The sequence below is a fragment of the Tachypleus tridentatus genome, chromosome 13, assembly GCF_004210375.1.
Source record: "Tachypleus tridentatus isolate NWPU-2018 chromosome 13, ASM421037v1, whole genome shotgun sequence".
In the NCBI taxonomy this organism is placed as follows: Eukaryota; Metazoa; Arthropoda; class Merostomata; order Xiphosura; family Limulidae; genus Tachypleus; species Tachypleus tridentatus.
In genome coordinates, this window is record NC_134837.1 from 236,879,632 (window position 1) to 236,896,788 (window position 17,157).

Consider the following 17,157-nt stretch of genomic DNA (forward strand, 5'->3'; position numbering starts at 1 on the left):
AGTTCTTGCATTAACCTAAAATTATATAAAGGTGATACCACAACAGGAGTCGATACAGCTCGAAATTAGGGCTTACTGTTTGTGAGGTGGAAACTTAACTAATATAAACAGTTGTTTGACATTTAAAATATTTAATATTATTTAGAAAAATTTTATTTTCTCTGTCTTATAAATAAAATACTTCTTCAGAAAAAAACGCATATTTCTATACGTTTGTTTTTTTAAAAATCAAAATCGTTTCAGTCGTCGAAAACAGTTACGTGTATGTGCATTTGTATACTTAGTTATATATATAACGTGGTGTATTTTGAATAGTACTTTTCATTTTTGTAAGAAGTAATTTTATATGTAATACGTAATAAAACTTAAGATACGTAAAGATCCTGAGACCTCTTGATGTTGTTTATGTTTTTTTCGTTAACAAATCGACAATGTGAATTTAGTGATTTGTGTTAAGTAAAACTTATTTCGCTTTACCAACTGGAAATATAACATGATGCTAAATAAAACTCAAACATGAAGTAATCATCATGTCTTAACAAATAAGACTGTAGAAAATCATCATTATAAAATATGTAATGATTTAGAGAAACACCCTTACATATATACAATCACATGCCATTCAATTATCTTCTGTATAAAAATTGGAAGATAATTGGACTTCGTTTACAAAGTAGAAGAGTTGTGTTTCGTTCTGACAACTTCTGTTGCTGATTCTTAACATTTCCGACATGTTTATAACAAACTGGTAAAAATTCAACAAACATCTTTATTTTATGAGTATCCATTCATTAGCAGTTTTATCATACCTGATTGATATTTTATATAATACAGTATTGCCACAGCTAAGTAATAATTCATTATATAATATCGTTCTTGAATCAAAAGGGTTAAAAAAGAAGGTATATAAAGCGAACACTAATTTTTAAAATAACTTGGAAAAGCTCAACATAAATATTATTAGCCAGGATTCAGCAAAAGATTTACATATATATATATTTTTAAAAATACGGTGTTTTTTGCGCAGATTGAAAAACTTTAGCTTCAAACATTAACAATATTGTATCATAGTTAATAACGTAGACAATGTTAAAAGAAAGTAAAATAAAAATTGATTTGAGTTTGTTTTTTTTAATTTATGCTATGAAACTATTAAATCCTTATCACAAGAAATTACCGTGCAGTGTTACTTATATTAAAACGTTTCTCAAATATGTAATAAATGTGATCGAAGAAAAACAATGGACTCGTGCCTTGTGCCGGTTTTAATTAACAGAATGATGATGTTAACGTTCTGGTTGTTATTACTTCTTTGTTTGTTGTCTTTGTTACTTCAGCACAGAACTACACAACAGACTACCTGTACTCCGTCCAACAAGGGGAAGTGAACCCTGTACTCTAGGGTAGTAATTTTATAAAATTACCGATAATACACCGGAGGACAATTGTCACAACACTCGCATTCAAACATAATATTGAAATAGCCGCAAAATTACTTTTACTGCATTAATTATTAATTAATTAAAAAAGTAAAACAAAATATTTTGATTTTATATAACTAAAACGTACAGGTCTGCCGGTGGGACATCGGTAAGGTTACAGAGGTATAATGCTCAAATTCGGGGTTCGATTTCCTGCAGTGCACATAGGAACTATCTCAGGTGGCTTTGTTCTGAAAAGCAAACAAACAAATGAATAATACATATAATTTATTAATGAACGATTATTCGTTTGAAATATGAATAAAATAAAACCTTGGAAAAGTTTCAACAAATAAACGGCAAGCGTTTGTTCAGCCAATCGAATCTAAGTCTTTGTTTTAATGTGCGAGTTTCAGTTTTTATACTTTTATATTATGACCATCTTTCTGCACTAGAACTGCTATAAAGTTATTTTACCCTCTAGTGCAGTGTGATCCTATTTTAACCCTTATTCATAGTTGCTTCTTTTTTATTATTATCTTTGATTCTCAAGAGACGTTAACAAAAGTTGCGATTTTGTTACTAGTCACTAAAAGAAGCTACCTAGATCGTCAATCACCGGAGAGCCAAGAGCGAGTGCCAGAAGTGTAACCGGGAGTATCATTAAAAGTTTGAGAACTGGTGCTTTCTTTTTGAGTAACTGTAAAAGCACGAATTAGATATGAAATTGGCAGAATAGATATAAAATAATAAAAATCGTTCGAGTTATTGAATAATTTAGGAAGTTTTATTTTTTGGTGTTTTAGCTCTGGTACAGCAAAAAATTAATTAGTTGCATTTGATATTTTGATCCGAAGTGGTCAGCTAGTTTATAGTTTTATTTTAATTACTGAAATTAGGGAATGCGTCCAGTTGCCAGGACCGAGGCCTAGACTACTATTCTTAACTAACTGTCACAGTTATAACGCCTATCATAGTTCAAACTGTAGAGTGATTTAAGCAGCATACCGCGACTGGAACCTTGGGCCTTTCGATTCGTTACTCATTACGCTAACTACTTGACTACTCACAGTTATTTCAATACCATAAATAGTCAAACATTCTTCATTTCTGATAAATGTTTATTAATGTAAGAAACAAGGGCCGAAGCAGATGTACAAATTTTATAGATTGTTTTTGCCATAAAAATCGCTACATTTACATATAAATTCAAGTAGATTTGAAGATTTAAAAAAACTTACTTTTTATTATTATTTATTGCGCTTGACATAAAGAACAAGCAGCACTTGGAAAAAGTTTTACATCGGTAAACTCATCCGAAGATAACTTGTTTTGTTTCTTTGTTTTTAATTTGGCGCAACGCTACTCGAGGGCTATCTGCGCTAGCCGTCCCTAATTTCGCACTATAAAACTAGAAGGAAGGCAGCTAATCATCACCATCCACCGCCAACTCTTGGTCTACTCTTTTACCAACGAATAGTGGGATTGACCGTCACATTATAATGCTCCCACGATGAAAGGGCGAGCATATTTGGTGCGACGGGGATTCGAACCCGCGACCCTCAGATTATGAGTCGAACGCCTTAACCCAAATGGCCATGCCGGGGCCCGAAGAGAACTTACGGGTATTGTAATAATGTCCAGATATGTTTGTTAACTATATTCTTTTTGTATCAATTAAAGCGTAACAAGCAAACATTAAAGATCACCGTTTATTAGCATTCTATTCGTTACTCAAAACGCTGAGAGTTGCTTCAAATATAAAGGATTAATTCAAATGGCTTTTAAGGTTCGCAATAAAAAGTATATAATTTTTATCGCAGTATTTGTTGCACTTTGATTTGATGTTGATTCCCTGATTTTTCTGTTTATTCTTGTTGTCTTGTTCTGTCAGATTCTCAGTTCCAGTGTATTCTCCTAAATGTATCACACTGTTTCCAGTTTCATAGTATTGTTCTAAGTGCCACAGTTGTGTTCTTAGTTTTAAATCTCTGTACGTAATCCGCAGTTATTCTGTATTCCCTCATACTATCTTGTGTTTCAACTTGTTCTGTATATGCAACTGTATTGTTTTCCATACTGGTTTAAGTTGTTTTATATATACAATCGTATTGTTCTATTTGCCACCACATTAATTCCTGTTCCACATACCATTCAAATGTTTAATCATTTCATTCTTTAATTTCTCACCTTGTGTGGAATTCTTCTGTTGTAATTATTTTTTACTTGCACCAAACAGTGACGATAATGTACAAATATCATTAGAATAATATCTAGGATTTTATAACGGCTAATAACTTTTACACATATTGTTACATTTATATTGTGTTACATTTTGAAAGCTTCACGTATTTTAGGTATTGTAGAAAAGTCTCGTAAGAGGCACATAAACAAAATAAACAAGACACGCTAGTGTGTCGTGCGACCAAGACAAAAATTAGGGAAGCGCATCAAACAGTGTGATTTACAGGAAACAATGAATTACGATTTTCAGTTTTCTTTACGCCATTAATGAACGCTACTAAATTTTCCATTTGTATTGTTGTTTAGTTTGTTTCTTTCACATTCCAAATTTCGAGGCAATCCGTGCAACCAAAAATGATATATGGGATGCTAACTTTCGTCTGTTTTATTAGTCGTCATTTTCTTCCACGCACCAAATTGCAGAGAATTTAAAAAAATTAAAAACATTAATTAATATTGGAACACCTTTAACATCCTATTCATTCTGTGTATGTACAAAATTTCGTGCAAACCAAGCAACGTTCAGTTATTACAGTGAAAAGAACGGTGATTTTTGAAAGATGTTTTTTCTCAGACAAATAGTTCAGAAATTAACTACAATAATTTCCGTTGTTTAAACTTGAAAACTGACTGTTATCTAGTTTTTAATGGGTCTCCATTCGATTCTTGGATTTACAAGCGGAATACAAATCGGCTGTTATCCGATTTTTATCGGATCTCAGTTGACTAGGGTGTCCAGGCTTACAACAGCAAATAATTTACATATCTTGTTTTACTGCCTAGGTCACTGTCCCTTCAACATGTGATAGTTTCTCTTATATGTAATGAATAATATAATATTATGCCACTTTGAAAGTATTCATTATATTTCATGGCTTTTGCATGGTTGACATTCAACTGATATATAGACTAAATACTGCTTGACGTGATAAATCTGTGCGTGTATGTGTAAAATCCACGCATCCATAGCTCACATTTGTATATGTATGTTTTAGATTTTGTTGAACCTAAAAAGGTGTGATGATATCTGTTACAATCACTAAGCCTAAAGCAGCACAGTTGTGAAATAAAAAGACGGTGACTCAAATATGTGAAACCAGAAATGACATCCAAACCAGTGTAGTAATACATGAAGAATAGGTATACAATGCTTACCTAAATTTTAATATCACATCCTTTAGTTCCTATCTTTCTATTTCTAGGCTTTCTTTTTTTACGGTCGTGCTGTTTTTGGTTTAGATAAAATATTTCTCGAACTGGACTGAAAATACTTGAATAACAGTTTTTAATCATCAATAAACTTATTTTTGAAGAAGTAGCGTTATTAGTAGAAAAGACAGATAAATGATATGAAATCATCGCATTAGCGTTCATGCGAGTGCTATACTTTGCATTTTGCACTATATGAACACTTACGGTGTTCCAAAAGCTGATTACGATAGACTGAATGTCTACAGCTGTCACTTCACAATTCAAGGACAGCCAGGGCAGAGAAGCTGTACTATGTCAATATTTTACCGAAAGATTCAGAAATAAATTTCATAATGTGTCCTCTGAAAACATATTTTTCTGTAAAACCTGTTTAAAATAACAAACAAAATACAATTTTTTTACTAGAAATGAAAGTGTTATTGTATCTTACATTTAATTTGAGTTATTTAACTAAACACTGTATTGATGTTTAACTCAGTGACTCAATTGAACCAGTTTGGAATGACAACAAAAACAAACAACTCTTATTTAGCATTTCATCTTTCAGTTTCTTCACAGTAACAATGATTAACCAAGATTAGTTGTTGTTGTGTGTTGTTATAGTAAAGCCACATCAGGCTACCATCTGAGTTCACCGAAGGGAATCGAACCCCTGATTTTAGCGTTGTAAATCTGTAGACTTACCGCTGTATCAGCTGGGGACGCAAGATTAGTTACAATAAACCTCTTCAAGTAAGTCTACTATCCTACCTCTTCCAGCAACGCCCATTTTCACTGTGTGCATTTTGCTATAAAACATCAAACTGTTTATTTTGTTTTTAAATCGTATTTTACAACAAAATTACCTTCCTTAAGATAAGTAAATTCGAAGTTATTGATTACTCTTGACTTGGAAGATTGCCGAAAACATGGCAGCAGTGTAATAAACGCCCCTCCCTTTTTATCTTCGTGAAGGCTTAAGTGAAATTAACCGATCCACAAGAAGAAATAATGGTCTTAGAAATGTTTGATGAAATTCAGCGAGAAGTATTTCGTAACTCGCCATGGGTTTCTTACTGTCTGGAGTTGATATATGGTTTTGGCTAAATTAGACAGGTTTTAATTAAATGCCACATTTGTAATTTCAATTTATATATCTATCTACCAGTTTCTGGTGCGTTATTCAAATCTTAAGTGTAAATTTCACAGAACTTGCACAAGTTCGTCATTTTGAAACATTCAGGCACAACTCTGAATGATTGAAACAGAATAATTCAACAACTGTAATCATATGTTTTGTATAAACTTCCAAACATTTAGTTTCCTGACATGTGTTGTTTATTAATTAAAGAAATAATACTTAGCTTCTAACAACTAGTAGCGTGTTTTCTAGTTGCTGCTTGGCCCAGCATTGCCAAGCATGTTAAGGCGTTTGATTCGTAGTCCAGGGTCGCGGGTTCGAATCCCAGTCGTACCAAACATGCCCGCCCTTTCAGCTGTGGAGGCATTATAATGTGACGGTCAATCCCACTATTCGTTGGTAAAAGAGTAGCCCAAGAGTTGGCGGTGGGTGGTATGACTAGCTGCCTTCCCTCTAGTCTTACACTGTTAAATTAGGGACGGCTAGCGCATATAGCCCTCGAGTAGCTTTTCGCGAAAATCAAAAAACAAACAAAAAAAAACAATAGTTACTGCTAGTTGTTAGTATATTATAATTAATTGATTAAGTTTGAATCTATTTCTAGATATCTTGTAAAAGAAAAAAAAATCTTAACCGGCAGTTATTTTCTCAACAGAATTTATGATCCCTGCAATAATGTTGCTTGTTACGTCTTTTATCACGAAACACCCGGGTGAATGGCCTGTAGTTGATTTAGTCGTTCTTCTGGTGGTCTGGTTTTCCAACTAACAATGTACGTCTATATCATTTCTTCAAAGTTTTTGTAGGAGAAAAGAAATGTGTTTCTTACGGATACTTAATACCTGAGCTTAAAGCTGTATAGCCACTTATGACTTTAACTAGAGCTTCTCAGGCAGATATTGTGGTAACAAGTCTTACACGAAAATATCTTAATATTTGAAACATTTTGTAACAAGTTTCGCTATGAATTGGAACTTATTCGGCAAGTGTTATGATAAGAAATAAACAATAAAAATAAATAAATATTTATGGGTGATGTATTTTGTTTATCATCATTTAATCAGTGTAGGATATTAGACATACAAAATGATATTTACATTTGATTTATGTCTAACAGTATAATTTTTTATGTCAATACTTTCAGTACCAGAACTTAACTGATGTCTAACACAGTAAATGAATAACAAAATGAGCAAATGCTCTGATACTTAGCTCGTAACTTCCCGAGAAACTTAGATTATAAGCACATAATAACAAAGACACGGAAATTTGTTTGATTTTGGTAACCATTAATTATCAGATGCACCGAAAAATTTGTGTCCATTATATTCTGTAATACTATGTGTATGAAGTTCAAAAAGTAGATATCACGAATTTGTCCGATGAATGTAGTAAAAGAAATGAAACAAAATGTTGCGTTAAATGTGTTTTAGAGGTAAATTCTTACACTTATCACATGTTTAAAAGTTATACATAACCCATAACATTACTGATATTTTTGTTTAGAATTATTTAGGTAAAGCTACACAAAAATTAGTCCCCGCCTGGTACAGCGGTAAGTCTATGGATTTACAACGCTAAAATCAGGGGTTCGATTCCTCTCGGTGGACTCAGCAGATAGCCCGATGTGGCTTTGCTATAAGGAAATACACATACACACAAATTACCTGCACATGGCTGCTCCCAATTTTGAACTGACAGACAAGAAGGAAGCCGCATGTTAATTGCATCACCCACCACTAACTACTGGGTTACTCTTGTTTGATGTATAATAGTATGCGACTGTCTTTCTTATAACACCTACGGTTTCAAAGCACGGGACGCGCTTTTGCGGCAACGGGACGCGAACAATTCATCGCTTGGTTTCACACTGTGGCAAGTTAACCATTATGCCTTGCCACGCTTGACGTCATAGTCGTAGTTAATTTTGTTTTAGAAATAAATTGTGTAAACGTGACTAGTGTCGCTTTCCCAGAAGGAGATTCTTCTTGATTATAGTACATATTGCTACCCAGGAAATGTGGATGTTTTTTGGAAGTGATCTTCTATTGTTGGATTCTTATCTGCTAAAAGATGCCATACTTTGCCTCCTATGGATTGGGTACGTCTTGCTTCAGGTCTCCTTCTGGTTGTTCGTGGTTCTCGAAGTTCATCTCGTTCCTTTGTTTTCCAATGTTATTTAGTAAAAGTGATATTCACGTCTTGGAAATTATAAATCACCTTTTTCCACACACTTTTATGTTGTGATTGACGGACAATTTAGGTTGGTAGGAGCTCTAACATTCTCTTTCTTAAAACGATCTGTTTTTTGTGGCGTCTCGTTGTCCACGTGAGACCAAAGAATGCTAACATGTGGTTTTCAACTCCTAAGCGGGCACACACACATGTTTAAGTGATGAATTATATACATATATATGTTTTACATGAATCTATAACAATTTTCATACAAATTCGGCGTTTATCCCTTTGAACGGCCTTATTTTCATAACAATAAATTTCCTAGTACATTTTTTTTCTGTCCTAAGTCTTATGTTTTCTGAGGTTTCGGTAAGAAATCATTCATTTTCATTACAAAAGGCAAAACGTTTTGCGTATCTGAAGGTAGTAGTTTTGAAAAATACTGACTTGATGCAATTTGAACACGTAGTATATTTTATATAGTTCCAGAATTTCCATAATCTGTCAATCTGTCTTTCGTTTCTCAATATATATTTTTTTCAATATTTTATGACGTTTGTATTATTAAGGTATTTCATGAAGTTCCTAAAGGATGCAGTATTTAAAGGTGCGTTTACAAATTAGAAAAAGTTACTATCATTACTAGGTTTTGGTAAGTCTTTATTATTCTCTTATCAACGTAATATTTTAATGCAGTCTTTAAAATACAGCGTAAAACAAAACAAAGGACGTGGTACGTTGTTTGTTTTCCACAAAGTTTAATGCAGGCATTTGCTTTAATGATCAAAAATAAATATTGTGTCTCTCTCCAGTATCTAGTTTTCCTGATAGAGGACTGTCTCTCCAGTAATTTTCCTCTAGTAAAGCTCTTCGGTTAAAGCAGTACACTATGGTAATTGAACGTTTTGCAAGTCTGAACATGAAAGGTAAATAACACTTCATTATAGCGTAAATGAAAGGAGCTTCAATTACATTCACAAACTTCGCAAGCATCCAGTAAAGTAATAGCTTATAATGCTCTCACACAAATATTTGTTTTCTGCGTCAGTGCACAAAACACCATTCTTTATGAGCTTCAATTCATCTCAAACAACAAAGTAGCCGCTCTGAGTAGAATTTTAAGTTATAAGTCAGTGGTGTATAAAGTTGTATCATATGTGCCTAGGTAGTCATAAGCACATACAAACTAATTTACCCATTCAAAGCACGGAAGAGACCGAGGAGGGTCAGCGCAAAATCCGAATGCAGATTCCCTCTTTCCTTTGTCATTCTCCGGGGCTCTGAGAGCACATACCAGGTTTGCTGCCGATCGGTCCAGCGGCCCACCAATTAAAATCGGACAACTGGCATAATTCACAGAGAAGATATGGGGTTCAAATATGCTCTCCAACTCACCCTTCCCCATGCCGCTCTTTAGTGAACTCAAATATTAAACATTTCAGTGGTCTTCCAGTTGTAATCATATATGCACAGTTTTCTGTGAAACGGGTGGTTCATATACACGTGTGCGAGTGTTTTAGATAAATGTATAGTAATTTTCAAATACTTTTTCTTTTATTCCTTTCATCAAATTTATTTCCTTTACTATGGCAGTGTAATTATTGGCTTTTTTTCTGTCGTAATTTATTATGTTTATGGAGGATAAGGTAATGAAGACAATTTCGATACAGAAATGGTCGTGTCCTAGTATTAGCGAGCTGGACTGAGAATTCGAGAGTCCATAAAATTATCTTAAATTATTCTTCGAGCATCAAGGTTGTAACAACGTTGTAAAAGTGACATTAGAATCCCATTATTTTATTAGATAACCATAGCTTGCCGTTGGTACTATTGAATCGTATTTGCAAGGATCGCTCTTCGAGAAGTATTAAACAAACCAAAATCATTTCTTTACACATAATCATACTTTTTCTTTTATCGTATTAAACTCCAGTACGCCAAAAACAGTGTAGTGCTCTTACGATATTCAGTTTTCAAAGTTTAAATTCAAACACAAGTGACATGACTCTTAATGTTGGTAAAACTGAGAACATTTTTTTTCTGTCTTTTGCTGATAAAGAACTTTTTTTTTTCGGATCGTGGCGTATCAGCTCTCATTATTATGTTCCTCCTCAGGAATTGCAGAGTCGCGATTTTCCTTTTTAGTTTTCTATATAAGGGTAAAGAGAAGGTTCATTAGAGAAGAAAGGACAAGGCACTTTACGCTTAGTTAGATTTCTCGACTTTCGCGGCCAAGTAAGTATTTTTTGCTTAGGTGACAACATGAGAAGAGAAATTCAGATTGTACTGAAACACTTGAATAAATATGAAGATGTAGGAAGGCAGAGGCCGCAGAGCAGAAAAGCCATGGGAGCTCACTAAAGTAAACTATTACGAAAATGATGATAAAAAATGTTATACAAGTTTTAATAAGATAAATGGTCTGAGACTTACGAACAAGCACGACAAATAGAAAGATTAACAAAACAGTACGAGAACAAAATTATTTTAATTTGAAACAGCCTTAAACTAAATTTTTCAATAATCATTTCTGATACCAAATAAGAATTATACGCGAAACAGAAAGAAAGGTAATATTTAGAAAAAAATTTTATAAACTGATTACATATTAAATTATTTCAAGCGTAATATATTTTTTACTCTTTTAAATGAAATCTATTATGGATCAACTGTGTTAAAGGTAAGTGTAAGCGTACAACAAGAAATTAAATCAAAATACAGAAGTAGATCTGTTTTTGTTTCGCGCAAGATATGAGAAAATTATTTAAACACGAGAAATGTTTGGATGCTCTAACTTTTCTACAAATAAATAAATTTGTCTCTACAAGTACATATTGATCTATAAAACTTATTAAAACTAAACAAAATAATAACATAAACTTACTATAAGCTGTTTTTCTTACAACCTTACGTGTAAGTGGTTCACGCTATTGTTGTTTGTCTTATCTGTATTTATAACAAGTGATTACTGAAACTTAACTTCCCTTGTGACATGGCTAGCGGAAAGTTCCTTTTGGTTATTTTTTTCTTATGTTTATCTGAATACTTTGAAGAAAGTAAGTGAAAGTTTAGTTATCTAGTTTTGTTTGAATGTGAAATATTTGAATTCGTTGTCTGTTTGACTGTGTGGGTATTTGGGTATTGATGTTGTTAAATACCCAGGAGGGTCAGGTACATTTGACCTCTTCCTCCCTCCCGAACGATTATAGCGTCTGTCTCTAGGGTTTTTTTTTTTTTTAAAGCTTTGGGCCAGAGTAAAAGTATAACATCATACTCAGGTCCATTTCAGGGCTCAGTCCATGCATGGACGAACAAGAAGTTTTTTTTTTCTTCATTTAATTTTTTTTCCATATATATATTTTTTTGTATTTTCATATATATATTTTTTTTTGTATTTTTATCCTTTTTCTCGATTGAGAGAATGCTACTACTACTTGTAGTAACACAAACACACACACAGAAAAGAAAGTAGTAATAATTATTATTATTCAATACTTGAATAATAATTCAAAAAAGAGAAAAAAATAAAATAATAAAAAAATAATGATTAAAAAAGAAAATAATAATTATAAAAATAAAAAGAAACAAGGACTAAGTGTCTAGTGCATAGTGGCCAGCTTGTGTTACATTTCTTAAATATATGTTAAAAGGGGAGAGGTATTTAGGACCATTTACATCATGTACGTGATATCTGTCGAGATCACACATTAAGTCATTTTTATGCCAATTCTTATTGAAATATTTTAGAGAATTATGCAAGAGTCTTTCAGCTATTGTATCTATGTTTGCATACTTGTGCATGAATGTGGTTGAGGTGCTGCGTGGTACTTTGTATGCTGAAGTTAGTACAGAATTTTGTATACGTTGAAGTTTCTGTACATGTGTGGGTGCTATGTTAATCCAGGCAGGTGATGCATATTCTATTGTTGGTCTAATGTACGTTTTGTAGATTTTAAGTATGTTGTCTGGTGATGTTCTGTGAGATTATTGGTTTGTTTGTTTTGAATTTCGCGCAAAGCTACTAAAGGGCTATCTGCCTAGTTATCACCACTCACCGCCAACTCTTGGGATACTCTTTTACCAACTAATAGTGGAATTGACTGTCATATTATAACGCCCTCACGGCTGAAATGGCGAGCATGTTTGGTGCGACGGGGGTTTGAACCCGCGACCCTCAGATGTCTGTGAGAAGTTTTTAAATAGTTTAAGAAACAAGATGTTATTTGCAAAAATCTAACAAGAAGCTGATAAAACTAATCAAGCCCATAATGTTTCATATGTAAAATCTACCATCCGACACCAGTTGTAGGAATTTCGTACTTGTTCCTAATAAAATAGGAAAGCAAATAAATAATAAAAAATAGGTTATTGGAAACAGAGTTGCAGTGTTCATAAATAAAATTCAACTTGTGAAGTTGACATTTTAGTCCTATAATGGCAATATACCTTTACAAACAGCGTAATGAAACCTGAGATGTATTAAGTTAGCTAATCTCCTCTAAAACCAGTACGCTGTTAAAATAGGCACTCGATTGTATCATGCGTATTATCCAACACACTTAGAACTATCAGTAAGTTTCGTGACTTCATGGCTTTGCTCGACATGTCCCTAATAATATATTCGTCACACAAAAACATGAACAAAAATGCTGTCAATATAGCAATTAATCTAACTAATTGTTACTGTATTTTGTGTATTTTGCATGAAAAGAAGTGAGTTCATCTACTTTTCTTGAACATTTCTGTATAGTTAGTTTTGTAAAGAGGAAAAACATTTTTTTTAAAATATATATTGCACTAAGAAGACCACATCGCCAATGAAGGGTGTGTAGAAAAGATAAGAATTTGGGAGTTAAAGTAATTTACAACAACAGAATTTATTTCTCGTGATATTTTTTGCAATTATGTATAAACTCTTTTGTAGTGTCATTGCTTTTATATTTAATAATACATACTTATTAATAAAGTTATTGGAGCTTGAAAATTAATACTATAGATGGGGGTTTGGTCAACCCTCTCTACTATATTGAGCTGTGTGACACATGAACCAGTTGTTTGATGTAAGGATAACCCATGATGTGAACGTCATTAAACATCACTCTTGTTTGACGACCGATTCACATTACAGACCTCATTGATGATTTGAGAATTTATTTGCGAAATTAGTGCGACAAAATGTAAACATCTGACAAACTCGAACAGTTCGTTTGATTTTATCGAAATTGATTCAGTGAGGTTCTCGCAACAATTTACTACATCAGACAGACTGACGAGAAATTCTCATATATAGACACACAGATACATTTGTGTATTTCAGGTGTTAGGACGAAACAACAACAGCTGTAGATAAAACTTTAAATTTATCAACACCTATATAGAAAATTCTAAACTAATAAGCAACTATAAATACGAAATCTAAATTACGATTATATAAATCAGTCATTGAAGAAATGTCCCCTATTAGGTGAAGGTTAATTTACTAGCTTACAATACTAAAATCTAAAGTTTGGTTTCTTGATATGGACAAAACGTAAATAGCAAATTAAATATGTGTGTGTTAAATTAACAAATAAATACGACGTCACATGTATGTAGCAGGTGAAAGTTAATATTGTACATGTTGGACGAAAAAAGGCCAACTTTAAATATTTGGAATATTTTATATTTTTTATCATGTTATGAAATAATACATTTAAAATAGAACTTCATAATACATGTGATAATCTCTTAAAGAACGCGTGGTTAAGGTGTTTAATTGTAAATCTTTCGACAGGCCAATTTCCTAAGACTGAATTAATCTTGAAATTATTTTTGCTCTGAACTGCCGATATGAAATATCAAAGCTTGTACATTTGGCCCAAGTCTAATAAGACTTAATTGTCAGTTGTCCAGTTAAACCACTTCTTCTTACTGTTGAACTCTAATCTTATTCTAAAAAAAAAACAGATTTTATAAATTTAATTCTTAGTTTAACGTTAATTTCATGTTTTTCATCTACTGTTGTTACTGAAACCTAATTATACATTAATCTTTAAAACTCATATTCTCTAAGAAAATCAAACTCTTCAGAAGTATCTGTGATAAAAACTTAACGTACTCACTCCATTTTTCAGGTGCATCTCCGAATAAAATCTAATCTATATAGTCTTTTGCATGTATATTACATCATAATCCAAACTACTTAACTTCTACGACATATTTTCGATCCAAATTTATCCTACTTAACGTCTCTGATGTATCTTTACTCCAGGTCAACTCACTTCCTCTGGAAACTTGCCCAATTGTCCTAAACTGCTTCATTCCATAATAAATTGTAACAACCCATCTTCATATTAAATTTTGAGTCGAAATTTTTTCTAACTCATCCTTTTATTTCATATAGTTTTCTCTTATAATCTATTGAACTAACAAGTAAGACCAGTTATACCAAAAGCAAACTTACAAATAGTCGCAGTAAATCTCCATTAAAGATAGAACTATAGTACAGATTAACTTTCCTGGTTATGTTAATAGCATATATATGTAAAAATGGCTGGTTTGGGTTGAGAAAATTTTTATGTAGAGGAGCGAACAACGATTTCTTGTCATCACTGATTATTAAGTTAATAGCATGTTTATGTAAACAAGTGTCTCATATTTCGTAGGAAATTATAGTACTGATATAAAACTATAATTTTTGTTGGGCGTTATTTGAATCACTTCTTTACATTTCCATTAAGAATACCTACATAAATGTACTTAAATAAACTCAATTACAAAGGCTAACCTATAGCAACATCTAGTTTACTCTTCTAACTTACATTTAAGATAAATAATATGTGTGGATATTTGTTGCATTTGCAACTACAAAGTAGGCAAATAAAACATAAGTAGGACTTATAAAACATAAATAGGACAACATTGTGTAATAAACTTTACTTAAAAAGTTTATTATATTGGCAAAGCAACGTTTACATTATCCAGAAATATTTTAAAAATATAATTGAGTCTACATGTTTCACTAGCTTCCGCTACCATTATCAGGAGTAAAACTACGTGAATGGTTTGTTTTGGATATCGCACAAAGCTACACGAGGGCTATCTGCGCTATCCGTCCCTAATTTAGCAGTGTAAGACTAGAGGGAAGGCAACTAGTCATCACCACTCACTGCCGACTCTTGGGCAACTCTTTTACCAACGAATAGGTGGATTGACTGTCACATTATAACGTCCCCACGGCTGAAAGGGCGAACATGTTTGGTGTGACAGGAATTCGAACCCGGGAACCTCAAATTACGAGTCGAGTGCCTTAATCACATGGCCATGACAAGCCATTTTCTTAATTTAATGGCTTAAACAATACATATTTTACACTATAAAATTAAATCTCGTTAACTTTCTCTGTGCTCATTTATGTGTTTGTGCCAGGGAATTAGGTTTCATGAGTTTATCTCCTGCTTATGTGCTAATAAAAGAAAATATTAGTTGTTGTAAATACTCAATTAGAAAATAGACTACTTTTAGATGTATTAATTTTTTACGAACATTCATAACGTTATGGATGAAACACTTTTTTCCAAAGGTTTTGAAAAATCTTTCTAAATCTTATTTCCATTATTTTATCCTGTACCAACAGTTTCTATCTAATATCAATCATTCTATAAGTAGGCTTTAAAAATACGTTTATCAGAGACTTTCGAAAGTTTTTCTAAATCTTACTTCCATTATTTTTATTACTTAGCTGCGTACTCTCTAATATCAGCAATTCTATAAGAAGGCTTGAAAATGACTTTTTTTTTAATTGAACGGAAACTACATCATGAAGTATTAAGACTTGTTTACTTGTAAAGTCCATCAACTGATCTCAGTTACCAGGTGTTTGTAAGACAGTTATAAATAGCTTAGAAGAAGTGTCATCTGATAATGTATCACGCGGATCTGGCTGGTATTTATGAAAAAAATTAATTTTGATTTTAGTCTGATTTTCTATCCTATTCTGTCGTACCACTTATGATGTACTACACATAATAATCATGAACACGTATCCTGACCTCAGCGCATTTTGTACTCACTATTAGAACCCATCCTAACATCAGAAGCAGCTATTTTTTATTTGCCCTAGTTTTACGAGGCTGTTTGATTCTGGGTTTGAAATGTTACGAGTTATTGGAGACAACATTTTTAAACGAGTTTTACTGCAAGCTTGGTATGTTAATACGAGCATCAATTCTATCTTGGATCCATCAGTTATGTTTTGAAAACGTTTCTAATGTAGGTCGTCATTTTAGCGATATTACGTGAAGTAAGTTTACACTCGAGCCTAGTGACTTAATATTGTAAATATGTATTTAGAGGTATTACATGGAGTACGTTTACACTCGAGCCTGGTGACTTACTTTTGTAGTTGTATATTTAGATGTATTACATGGAGTAAGTTTACACTCGAGCCCAGTGACTTAATTTTGTAGTTGTGTATTTAGATGTATTACATGGAGTAAATTTACACTCGAGCCCAGTGACTTAATATTGTAGATGTGTATTTAGAGATATTGCATGGAGTAAGTTTACACTCGAGCCTAGTGACTTAATTTTGTAGTTGTGTATTTAGATGTATTACATAGAGTAAGTTTACACTCGAGCCCAGTGACTTAATTTTGTGGCTGTGTATTTAGAGGTATTACATGGAGTAAGTTTACACTCGAGTCTAGTGACTTAATATTGTAGTTGTGTATTTAGAGGTATTACATGGAGTAAGTTTACACTCGAGTCTAGTGACTTAATATTGTAGTTGTGTATTTAGAGGTATTACATGGAGTAAGTTTACACTCGAGTCTAGTGACTTAATATTGTAGTTGGATATAGTTATTGATGATTTTCTTTCCTGTAACATGTATGTGTATAAACAGGTTCTCTTGCTGAAATAGCTAGGCTGAGGTTTCCAAGATTTTTTATTAAAATGAAATAACATATGTATATATATTTTTTCATTGCGAATCATAAAAT

At 32.7% G+C, this 17,157-nt stretch overlaps 1 long non-coding RNA gene across 1 annotated transcript in view; it reads right to left on the reverse strand.

Annotated features, from left to right (window-relative positions):
• Positions 1–1,075: 1,075 nt before the first annotated feature.
• The window catches only part of LOC143240466 (uncharacterized), a 40,246-nt gene continuing 24,164 nt past the window's right edge, over positions 1,076–17,157 (reverse strand). Inside the window, exon 3 of the long non-coding RNA XR_013021770.1 lies at positions 1,076–1,672. This is a non-coding gene — a long non-coding RNA (uncharacterized LOC143240466). The remainder of the gene's footprint in view (positions 1,673–17,157) is intronic.